The sequence below is a fragment of the Rousettus aegyptiacus genome, unplaced genomic scaffold (genome assembly GCF_014176215.1).
Source record: "Rousettus aegyptiacus isolate mRouAeg1 unplaced genomic scaffold, mRouAeg1.p scaffold_m13_p_10, whole genome shotgun sequence".
NCBI lineage: Eukaryota > Metazoa > Chordata > Mammalia > Chiroptera > Pteropodidae > Rousettus > Rousettus aegyptiacus.
The window spans coordinates 46911114-46923593 of NW_023416285.1; the positions used below are offsets into that span (position 1 = coordinate 46911114).

Genomic DNA, 12480 nt, shown 5'->3' on the forward strand with positions numbered 1-12480 from the left:
TTTAAAAAATACTTATTCAAAATTTTATGTGCTTTTTGATATTTAGATGGGACAAGAGGGCATTTCTTTGAATGCCAGGCTAAGGAGTCTCATCTACGTAACCATTAAATGAACTACTGTTCTTTAAAAAAATATATCGAAAAGAAAAAAATTCTTGTGTTCTATTAGTTTTATTATCCAGAATGGTAAAGATGATGAAAAAATTGTAGAAAAGATACTAAGATTAAATATATTAAATGACAATGCTGCCAATATTGTAAGAGTTTTCTTAAGTACAATTACTCATTAGACATACTTATTGAACATCAATAAGTGAAAGCCGCAGGATTAAAAAATGTGCGACATATAAAAACTCCAGGCCCTGATCTTGAAAAGTGCATAATTGTGCATATAAGTAGTTGCTAATTTGGATGGGAAAGTTCTTAGTGCCTTGAGGCCAATATAGACAGAGTGTAATGGTGATTAAAAAGACAGGAAAAAAGAATTCGAAAAATTTCAAGGAGAATTTAAGCAAGGCTTTAAGCAATGTTTATAATTTAGAATTGCACAGATTGTGAAGTGGGAGGGGATATGGAATTTGTAGGCAAAGAAGAGGAGAAATTTTTTAAAGAAATTATAAGAATAAAATAAGTCTTGTTTAGCCAGTTATAAAGCCAGTTAAATTTATATAATAACAGTCACTAACTATAAATATGTAAATCTTTCACTTACTTAAAGGACCATTTTAGATCACTTGATAATGTTCTCTTTTCTCAGTACTTGTGCTGGTCTTTGGCTTGTTTGCCCTCAGTTTCACTCCTTGCCTCCCTCCTGTTCTGTTTGTAATGCAGAAGGGCAGTTCTAGCAGGTTTAATTGTCAGACTCCTGTGTCAGATCTGGCCATTAGGGGGTATTGGCAGGAAAATAGAGAATAGGAGAAAGTGAGAAACCAGGGCATTCTCCACTCTCTCCCTGCCTTGGACACTATCTCTGGTAGCAGTCATGTTCTTTCTTTTGGCTTTAGTGTTTCTGGCCCCCATAGATGGGCCTACGTGTTTCCGGCTCCCACCAGGTAATCCTATCCCTGTCTCTGTTAATACTTGGTCTCTCTATTCTAGGCTTATAAAGAATTTCCTACATTTTAATCCTCATGCTGCCCACTATTGCATTTAGATTTGCAACTCTTCTATCACCTATGAAACCATTTTTTTATTGTTGTATTAAATTCTCTCTGTTGCAAATAATTGAAGTGGTTTCCAATTTCCTGGTTAGATCCTGACCCTGACTTTTTTAGAAATTGTTATTTTCGCATCTGTTATGGGTTTAATTGTGTCCCTCCCCATCCCGCCCAAATTCATATGTTGAAGTACTAACCAGCAGAACATCAGAATGTGACAGTATTTGGAGACAGAATTTTAAAAGAGGTAATTAGGTACAATTAAGTCATACAGGTGTGGCCTAATTCAATATGACTGGTATCCTTCTAAGACGAGAAATTAGGACACAGACAGACACACACAGAGGGAAACCCTTGTGAAGACAAGGAGAACATGGTCCTCTACAAGCCAAAGAGAAAGGCCTCAGAGGAAATAATCTTGGGGACACCTTGATATAAGACTTCTGACCTGCAGAACTGCGAGAAAATAAATTTTTGTTGTTTAAGCCACCCAGTCTGTGGTACTTTGTTATGGCAGCCCAAGAAAATATAGTATTTCTATAGATATTCTATTTTCTAAACTTATAGCTATGATTTCTTTACAAGTTCTTCATCCCTCTCAATTTTTAAAATTCAATTTATAAGCATAGTATCTTTGAGGGTCTACCTTTTGCAGAATGTAAAAGCAGATTATTTGATAGATTTACTGGTATTTATGTGCAATCAAGAATCTTGTTCCTTTTAGTCATGAGCCCGTATTCCATACTTTATTTCTTATAGATTATAATGTATATGGTTTTTCAGCTGAATGCTTATAATTAGCCTGTGTATCTGTTTATTCTTATCATAAAACAACATATGAAGATATATAGTGACCATTACTACAAACCCAGGAGGGTGTCCAATAGCATATATAACCGATCTTGAACTAGGATAATCAATTAAGGAATAATAATAATTTTCACCCAGTGCCTATCATTCTGCTCTTCTATACATACACATCATGAACCTTCTGTGGGATTTATAAGCATGGCTTAGCTTATAAAAACTGCATATCATGAGGATATTAACAATAGACTACCATTAAGTATCTGAAAATATGTCTAACTTTTTAGTGTTAGCAAAGTGTATTATTTGCATTCTAATTTAATCAGAATTATTCTATACATAATCTGTTGAACGTGTGGTATTCAGTAAGGCATACTATATTATGGCCATGAAAAGCCATGGCCTCTCCTTAGTAGAGGGCAGTCTGCTTATACACACCCAGGAGAGGTGTAGTAGAAAGAGAAAAATAACAGAAGTAGTTAGCCTTTCATTATTCTTATTCTGTGGACATATACCCAAATTGAAAGAAGACATTCAGAATATTCGAGTTGGAAGAGGAGATAACTAAGATAAAAATGGACAAGAAAAACAACACGAAAAGCAGAGGAAAGCCAGTCACTTCTCCCATACCAGTTATACCCAGTCTTAGCCATTTATTCCCATATTATAATTTGTAATGACTACCTCTGTTTATTCAGTTTTTGTCTGACTTACCTGCTGGGCTTTCATAAGGACAAGGATTGTGTCAGACTAGTTCACAATTGTCTCCCCTAAGCTATGCCAGAAACTATAAAATAGTTGATACTTGGTAAATACTTCTTGAACAAATGAGGGAAAGGAGAAGAAGAAGAGCAAAAGTAGAGACTATTATTCCTATCCGCAAGGCACTACTAGAACTATAAAACACCTGCAGCAATCTTCTCTCCTCAGTATCTTATACTGAAATCAGAAAAAAAGAGAATAATAGATACTAAAAAGGAATTGATAGTGATGAATGAGAAGCCATTGCATGCCTCAAAAGTTCAAAGGAAGAAAAGTAAAGGGTACTTACTGATAGGTAGAATTACCGAGGATCTGTAGAAATAACCAAGAAAAAGAGAAAAGAAATAAGTCACAGAAGGACAAATATTGCATGATTCCACTTATATGAGGTATTAAATATAGTCTAACTCATAGAAACAAAAAGTAAATAAATAAATAGAATGGTTGTTGCCAGGAACTGGGGGAAGAGGGAAATGAGGAGTTGCTAATCTACATCCATAAAATTTCAGTTATGCAAGATGAATAAGTTCTTCTGATCTAAGGTACAACATTGTGCCTATAGATTACAATATTGTATTACACTTTTAAATATCTGTTATGAAAGTAGCTCTCATGTTATGTTCTTACCACAATTTAAAAAAAAAAGGAAAAAATGAAAACACTACAATTCTTCATCAACATCAACCTCAGAATGTTTTCCATGCTGAAAATCATCATTCTCTTTAATATGTTATTTCACGTCAAAGCCTGGTTGTCATAGTGAAAGTTACACTTTCAACACTCTCTATGAGGCTAAGGGCCAGCATGAAGTCTACTAGGCACTTCAGTGATGACCCTAGGATATCACTGAATTCCTGGCTTCTCTAGGCCTATTAGCTTATCTGATGAAAAGGAGAACTCTCCTGGCACCAGGTGCTCTGAAGTATGTTACCCTTGTCCCCTAAGGCCGACTAGAGTGCCCATCTGCCTTGGTTTTCAACAACTGCAAAGAAGTAGGGGATGAAATAATACTGGGTAAGAGGGACTGTCAATTCTGAAAATGCTTATCAGTTTGTACAACTACCTCTAAAAGTCTGAAGTAATTTTTATGATGCGTTGTGGCAAAATACTCCCAGCTTAAGTCTATAAACATTTGGTAATTTCCTACAGAATATAACTGAGTATCATTTATTATGATCATTTTCTGGTTTTACTTACCTTTTTAGATGATTATTACAGACATTTTCGGTGGCTGTTTTTTACTAGGTATTTAGTTTATAAAAACAATAGAGCTATAAGTATGTCACCTATTATTGGGATTACTTCTTATTAAAAACATTTCAGTACATAAGTATTAAAATATTAAATATACAATGAGTTAAGCATGTATATTTCTATATAATATATGTAACTGTCTATATAACAATAACTTTTGGGAGGACACCACTAACTCATTTCATCATTTCGAATCATACTTAATCACTTGGCCAATTCATTTCATTCTAAACAGAGCAAGGTTACACATGAAGAAATACATAGTTCCTACTTGATATTATAAAACATATTTCTTTGCCAGTTTTCATCTCTGCAAAATTAAACTCATATGTTTCCCCCAAGCTGAACAAAATTTGGTAGAATGATGAACTCTAATCTAGTGAAATATAGTTTATTCAGGTATAGTGTATTCAGGTATGACCAAAAGCTTTGATCGATTCAGACTATTGGATCAGACCCAGGACCAGCTAAGAATTCATTAAGTACCTTGTTCATCTTCTTGATAATATATCTTCAGACAATTATAAAAATGAATCCAAGGGACTTTGAAGAGCTATGAACTGTTTTAACGTCTCTTCTAGGATACTCTTTAAATATGCTAATTGCTTCAGAGAAACCCTAAAATAATGTCTAGTTCTAACTGTGCCTCCAATAGGAATGATAACCTCTGGAACTGACCCCTAAAGTTCACCTGAGACTTTCAGAATGTAGGATGATGCCAAATCCAAAGATATATTCTATTTTCCTGAAAACTTGATTAAACCTGATGGTTGGTTGGGGGTAACCAACTGTCAATCAACAAAATGATATTTATTAAATGGTTTTATATACCTGGCATTATTGATGACCATGACAGACAGAGGGCTGCCTTCGCAAGGCTTACAATTCATCAGAGTGCAGGGAATGTTAGAAAAAAAGAAGTAAAAGGCATGATGAGAAAGTATGGCAAGGTCATTTAACTAAGGTAAAGCAGTCAGGAAAGGTTTCCAGAAGAAAGAAAATGATCTGAAGTTACCTTGGAAAAGAGATGGTATAGGAGAAAAGGAAGAATGTTCCAGAAGGTGAACCAGCATATGACCCAAGGAGAAAGGAGAAAATTAACAGATTTGTAGCTGTTCATCAGTAGACAGTGAGTTTTGTGTCCAGATCATCTGAGAAAACAAAAATTGTATCACTTAAAAAAAATTTCTAAAGACTAAAACTGTCAGTGTTTGTTTATAAGACCTAGTGATGGCTGGACTAAGGTGGCAGAATCTACCCCTAAGTCAGGACTACATGGTAACATTCACCCTTAGTAACAGAATGCTATATCCTTGTAACAAAAGAAAAATCTACCAACACCTTGCTCCCAACAAAACAAATCTCTTTCCAAATGTCACCACAACCTGCTAGTCATTGCCTGAACAAAAGTTGGAAATCCTAATTCACACTTTACTTTAAAGGGTCATTCTGGTTTTATGGGTAAATGCTACTAAAAATGGCTGCTTCTTGCACACTATTGTTCTTCTATTAACTTAAAATAAAAATAAAGCTTCACTGGACACTTTTTTTTAATCATTAAATTTTAGAGGAGGAAAGTTTCTTTAGAAGTTACCTAAATTTAACCCCTGAGAAAAAGGGCCTGAGAGATAATTTGACTTGCTAAAGATCATAAAACTAGTTAGAGTCAAAGCTAGAATAAGAATCCTAATTCTTATTCTAATGTTCTTTACATGATTGTATACAGATATTTTTACTAGTATATTGCTATTCTCTAACAAATGTGATAATGACTGTACATAGACTAACAATCATAAACAGGGAATAACTATTGGTCAAGTTATTAAGATTCTATTACATGACAACTATAATTTTGTAAATAGAGAGACTGAGATCTTGATTTTAATAATACTAACAATAATGTGGGCTTAAGTCACAAATTTGCAGTAACAATAAGCAATGACAATAAGAAACTAGATAGCATACTGTTACAGCAAAAAAACTGTATTAACATGGCTTTAATAATGACTCAGTGACAATAATTCCAATTTTTCCAAGTTTGATTTGACCTGTAGCTTCTGTAGCATGTTTATTTATTTTGCTGACATATGTAAACAACACATGCAAAAAAAAAAAGTGCAATAAAACCTTCCCATCACATTGTTTTACTATGTTTGTTCTCTTGTGAAGTATATGCAGGCATCTCACACAAAAGCCACTAGGAAAATACATAGCAGGAACACTGCAGACTAAAGGCAGATGTCCATTAGACATTCAAGAAAAGGCCACAACCGGTGATTCTCTTCTATGGCAGTGTTCTGCCACCCCATGCCTTTCCTAGAAGGGTTTGAATGCTCTGGGTCTTGTACACGGACATCATTGAAACAGACTTTTTCTCTCCTACATCTCTTTTTCTCCATCCAGGTAAGAAGCTATAGAGTAACATGGTGGATAAAAAGTGGACAAAATCAAAGAACTCATTCATTCCATGTTGTTCACTTAGCAACAATGAACCACAGCAAGGCTTTAAAATGAAACACTTTCTTCCCTTCAACCACACCACACACACACCACACACCACACACACACACACACACACACACACACACACACACACACACACAAGGAAAAATTTAAAGTCTGTATTCTTTTTTTCCGAGAAAAAAAAAAAAGATAGAGTGGGCAAGAAAGAGCATCTTTCACATTCTGCATTTTCAGAGTAAGTATCCAACGCGACTTGCCATGATAACTAAATTTATTATTAACTGTGTATTTCATGATGTTAGTGACAATATGTTAATGTGATTTTTCACGTCCTCCTGCAGTGAACAGATGGCTCCTTTTACTTTACTTTCCACATCAAGTGTGATTATTTCTTGGTGCCAAAAGCCACCTGCCGCTCCTCGGTCTCCAGTCTAATTTTTTATGTTGGTAAAACACAGCAGGACTTGTTATCAGTTGGATGGCATCTTAATAAAAGGAGACATGCCAACATATTGACATCATGTTCAAGGGGAAATTTCAGCCCCTTCAAACCCTTAACCCTCTTCCCCCTAACCCCTTTCAAAAAGTGAAGGAGAAAAAGAAAAAGAAATAGATGCAAAGACCCCCACCAGATTCAAGATGTTCCATTACAATTGTTGGGCTTAGAGCCAAGATGCTGAATTGGTCTCCCTTTGTTCCCAAACCCAAGCACCCCACTCAGGGCTCTGATCTTTCATCCTGTGTAATGATAATTAGTCGTAACATATTCCAAAGTCAAATGTAAGCAGGAATACATTAACATTGAGATCAGTGTCAGGGCAATTTTCACTGGGAAAATGACAAAGAACACGCACGCACGCACACACACACAATCAAAAATTTCAAGATTCAAACATTCATAAAATCACTTTCATAGTGGTGAATATTAAACTTATTGGCTTGTCTGTTATAAGTGCTTACCTAGAATGCCAAGGCCTCCTAATGTGGATTCAGTGACTCCCACAGCCCATGCTTAACAGAGAAAACATGAGTAATAAACCACGGTAGCTTGCTTTAATTTTTCCATTCTTTATTAAAACAAAGAAGGATAGTATGTTAGGTGATTTGTGGTCCAAGAAGAGGTCTTCAAGGCGATTGGATGGCATGGCTCTCAACAGCTGGTCCAGCACATTTGGGAACAGCATGTAGAGAAATGCGTCAGTGTTTTGAAGATTACCAACTGTGATGATGCATTGGCTATGACACAATCTAAAAAAAAAAGTTAAATTTCCTAGCCACAAACTATATAATTCAATGTCCTCGCCATCAGGGCACACATTGTCAAATTAAAGGCTAAGATAAGTCCAAATTTGATAAAATTGAAACTTTCAAAATTGATTTCTACTCATTCTCGAATGCCTGATATTTCTTGTTAAAAGCCAAGGAGTTAAACATGTTGGCTTCTTAGGATTCACAAGGTTTACAAAGGCAGAAAAAAAATCCTATAATAAAAGTGCAAATATCTTAATGAAAAGAATTCACAATTAATGGTTTTCTTGAGTTGAACTATAACTAGATTATTCCACCACAGAATCTCTCAGATTAATGTAAACTGGCAGTGACTCTTTAATTCCTTTCAACTGTGCCTTCAAACAAACAAACAAAAAACCTGTATGAAATAGATCTTTATTAACTGTAATTTCTAGCTTGACCAATTTTTTATTTGCATCACATTTTCCCAATATTTTGTTATAAAAATTTGAAAACATAAAAAAGGTGAAAGAATTTTACCAACACCATTGTATCTAGTACATCGATTCTACAATATTTTACTATACTAATTTTATCATATATCTTTTTATTTCTCCATTCCGTTATCTCTTCATCAACCTACCTTATTAGATTGTAAAATGAATAACCAATAGCTCATCCAAAAATTAAAATTATCTTGACTTTATGATAATTACTTAATAAAGTGAGGGTTATATATATAGTGGTGTTCATTAACTCATTCGACAAATTTTTCTTGAGTATCTGCTTTCGGTCAGACACTGTTCTAACTGCAAAAAATTCAAAATTAAATAAAACAGCCAAGATATCTGCCCCCACTGAACTTATAATTTAGTGGGTTTTACAGGGGAAAAGCAATTATTAAATGAATGGCTCTCAAGTTCATGTGCCCAAGACGGCTGGACTGCAGGTTTCTCCTTGCAACTGCAGCGCAGAGAGCAGAGCACGAACTGAGGCTGCAGAAGTCATGGCAGGACAGGCCTTTAGAAGTTTCTTCCCCTCTTTGACCTAGTATTAGTTGAAAGGAGTGCTATGGAAACTGCCAGAAAAATCTCAAGGAAAAGTTTTGCAAGCAACTGTAAAACTTTTTGCAAAGTAGCTGCTGGATCGGGCTCTAAAGGAAAGGGTGGAGAGAGTCAACCAGTTAGCATGAAAATTAGAGATAAAGTTCTAGAATATGGTGGAACCAAAGTAGTTCTAGACAACAAGGATTACTTCTTATTTAGAGCTGATGACATTCTTGGAAAGCATGTAGACTAAAATAAATCACTACTGAAATGGCACCTTGCCCATTCCACTGAAGTTCTGCAATCTCATCATGTAAATAATTTCCACGCCTCTTTTTCATAATAAATTAACTATATCCCAAACTAATGACATCCAGTGTCTCTTAAAATTTAGTTTCACTATACTGATATAAACATTGCCAAATAAAAATGTATAAATTAAAAAAAAAAAAACGGATGGCTCTCTAAAACATGATGTGAAAAGGAAGATATGTCACTATATGCAAGTAAATTTAGTTGGGACTGTTAATTAAATGTAATATAGGAGAGAAAAATGTTTATGTGCCACTATATTATTCCCTATACTAAAGCCCATATGTAGCAACCTCTCAAAACATATCCTCCAAATTACTAAATGAATTAATACATTTTAAACCTTACAGTGTGGGCATCACTTAAACAATTGTACAGTAAGAAGTAACTGCACTCTAAAATTAGAGTAGATTTAAAGGTAAATAAATAATAATAGAAAGTCAATTTACTTAAGAACTCTAATTTTAACAATTCTACATTAAGACTTTTTGAAGAAATATCTGATCTGAGGGGGACTATTATGAATGGTATGTCCACCGTTAAAAAAATTTGCATTTGTATGGAATATAATACAAATGAAATAACAATTTCTTATAAAGTTAAATGTATTCACAAATAAAATAGTGCCAGTCCTTATTACAGAGGTGTTTTAATTAGAATACTGGAAAGCTGTTATAAACTAACAAGCAAAAGATTTTTAAATTTTTCTTGAAATGAAAAAAATAGTGGAGCTAGTTTAAGCTTCCTCATTTAAAAAAAAAAACAAAACATTAGTCAGCTTTGGTTAAATCTAGCATTTAGTTTGTAATTACTTTAAGAAAGTTAAATGAATCTTGTCAATTTTCTTTCTAAACTAAATTAAGACACTTTATCCGATTATTTAGTGGCTAAAATTTATTAACAGTAAAACTAAATATAAACTAATACTATAACAGCACTAACAATTTTATAAATGTTACTTGTATTAAACATAAAATACTTAAAAGTATTCCTAGGTTCAAAAACTAATAGGATTGGGAACATTTATGTGTATATATTGATGTGCAGGGGTGAAGGGACGTAGAAAAGAAATTTGGGGTCTAATCTTTTTATTGCGTAGATTAATCTATGCATATAATGTTTAATACTGCCAAATACTTGGCAATAAAAATTAACATTTAAAAAAATTAAAAATCTGTTCCATGAAAATTCAAACGTAGTATGGTAAACTGACATAATGGTAAATGTTGTCTCTAAATTTTTGCTTAGAGAATCTCTGATAAAAATTTAAAAACTAAAGAAAGATATGGTCAGAAAAGTCTGTATCATCTACTATTGATTTCAATTCTTTACTATTCGAATTAAGTTTGGTTGCTAAATTTGCTTTTCATAAAATTCCTTGGAGGATTTTCACTTAAAATGGAAAATGTGAGCCAGTTAAAACAGTAAAGTAATAATGTTTTTGTTGATTTCTATGTTATTTTCTATCTTGTTCTGTTAGTTTCACTAAAGATAAATAAGTTTCATCCTTGAGCTAACTAAAAAGTGTAGTTTGTGGCCTAATGTAGTAAACTGCCATTCATTGAATGCATGTTTAATAAATGTTCATAGTGAGAAAATGGATATTTATTCACCAACTTTCCAATCTGAAATTCTAGGTGGACTTTCACTCTGGCCAAGATGAAGTAAGAGAGATTATATTTATCCTCAATTATTATTTGAAATGATGAAAAATGGACAAAATATATAAAGCAGTTTGCATAATTTAAAAACATATAATGACAATTCACAAGATACTGGCTATCAGGCAATGAAGGGCAGTGATCCCTAAGAGGCAAGAAACAAATGGCGTGAGTATTATGACTTCTCAACTTATTGCCTTGAGAGAGTTTTGAGGTCACAGCCCTGGGAGAGGAAAGTGAAGTGCAGTGGAAATCTTGTGGTGAAGAGATGGGAGCTCAGGATCCAGAGAGATGAAGACAGCTAGAATGGGCAGGACATGATACTGGAAAGAAAAGAGTTGCACAGGAAGAGGACTCTGGAGATCTCCAGAGAGTACCCCCAGAATAGTCAGTTAATTATTGATCAGTGCATGTGTGAGAGGGAAATACTTAAGGCTGAGGAAAGATGCACATGAAAAATTAAAGATAACAGTACCCAGTGTTAACCCAGGTCTGGGAACATGACCTATTCCCGCCAACCAGGAAAACCTCATTCTCATGGACCTTGGGTAGAATACAATGAAAGATCTCGTCACACTAAAGGGGAATAATTAGTCTCAGACTAAGTACTGTCTTGTTCTAAACAAACCTTAAATGCATGACCCAAAAGAATCAAACTATTTCCAAATAACTTAGCTGCATCCCAAAACAGAACTCGAGATTTATATAAATACAAAAATATCCAGCAACCCAATCAGGTAAAATTCAAATATTTGGCATCTAATCAAAAATTATCAGGCATGCAAAGAAGCTGTGAAACATAAGCCATAATGAAGAGATAAAGTAATCAGTCAAAACTGAACCCGAAATGACACAGACGTTACAATTAGCAGAAAATGAGATTAAAAGTTATTCTAACTGTATTCCATGTGTTCAAAAAATTAAGTAAATATTTTTAAAACTCTAGAACTTCTTTGAAAGAAACTACAACGTGTGAGGTGAAAAATATAATGGATGAATTAGCATATTAGATATTGGAGAAGAAAAGATTAGTAAACTTGAAGACACAGCAATGGAAACTGTCTAAAATAAACCGTAGGAAGAAAATTATGAGTAGAGCATTAGTGATCATGGGATAATTCTAATATGTGTGACCAGAGTTCCTAAAGCAGAGGAGAGAGAGAAAAGAAAATTATATGTAGAAATAATGGTCTAAAGTTTTCCAAAGTTTATGAAATCTGTAAATCCATAGATGCAAGTAGCTTATAAAGCTAAACGAAACCACTGATAAAGAGTTTTAAAAAATTTACAAACAGTGAAAGAAAATTTGACATGTTAAAAATAAGGATGACAGCGATGTTCATACCTGTAACAACGTAAGAGAGATGGTGAAGCAAGTTTAAAGGTACCCCTTCCAAAAAGTTACTTAGAATTCTATATTAAGAGAAAATATTTTTAAATAGTAAGAGGAAATACTTCTCAGACCTTCAAAAGTGGGAAGAATTCATTTCCAGTGGGTCCACACTATAAGAAATGTTGAAGGAAATCTTAAAAGCAGAAAGAAAATGGTAACAGAAATATGGACCCATAGTAGAATGAAGGTAATGGTAACAGTAATTACATGATATAAATACATGACTTTTTCAAAAACTAAAACCTCCCTAACAGAATGGTTGGGGGAGGGGTGGGGCTTGGGACAGAAGAGCGGGGTGTAGTGACAGTTGAAAGGCAAAGGTTGCCTCGAGAAGCTTCAGTTTCAGCCCAGGCAGCAACTGCGCCTGCGCCTTAGACTCCTGATATGCGGCGTGCC

General features: G+C 34.2%; 1 pseudogene; it reads left to right on the forward strand.

Moving 5' to 3' along the window:
* The first annotated feature begins 8678 nt into the window (after window positions 1-8678).
* LOC107515533 lies at window positions 8679-8971 on the forward strand (annotated as a pseudogene).
* Window positions 8972-12480: the final 3509 nt, after the last annotated feature.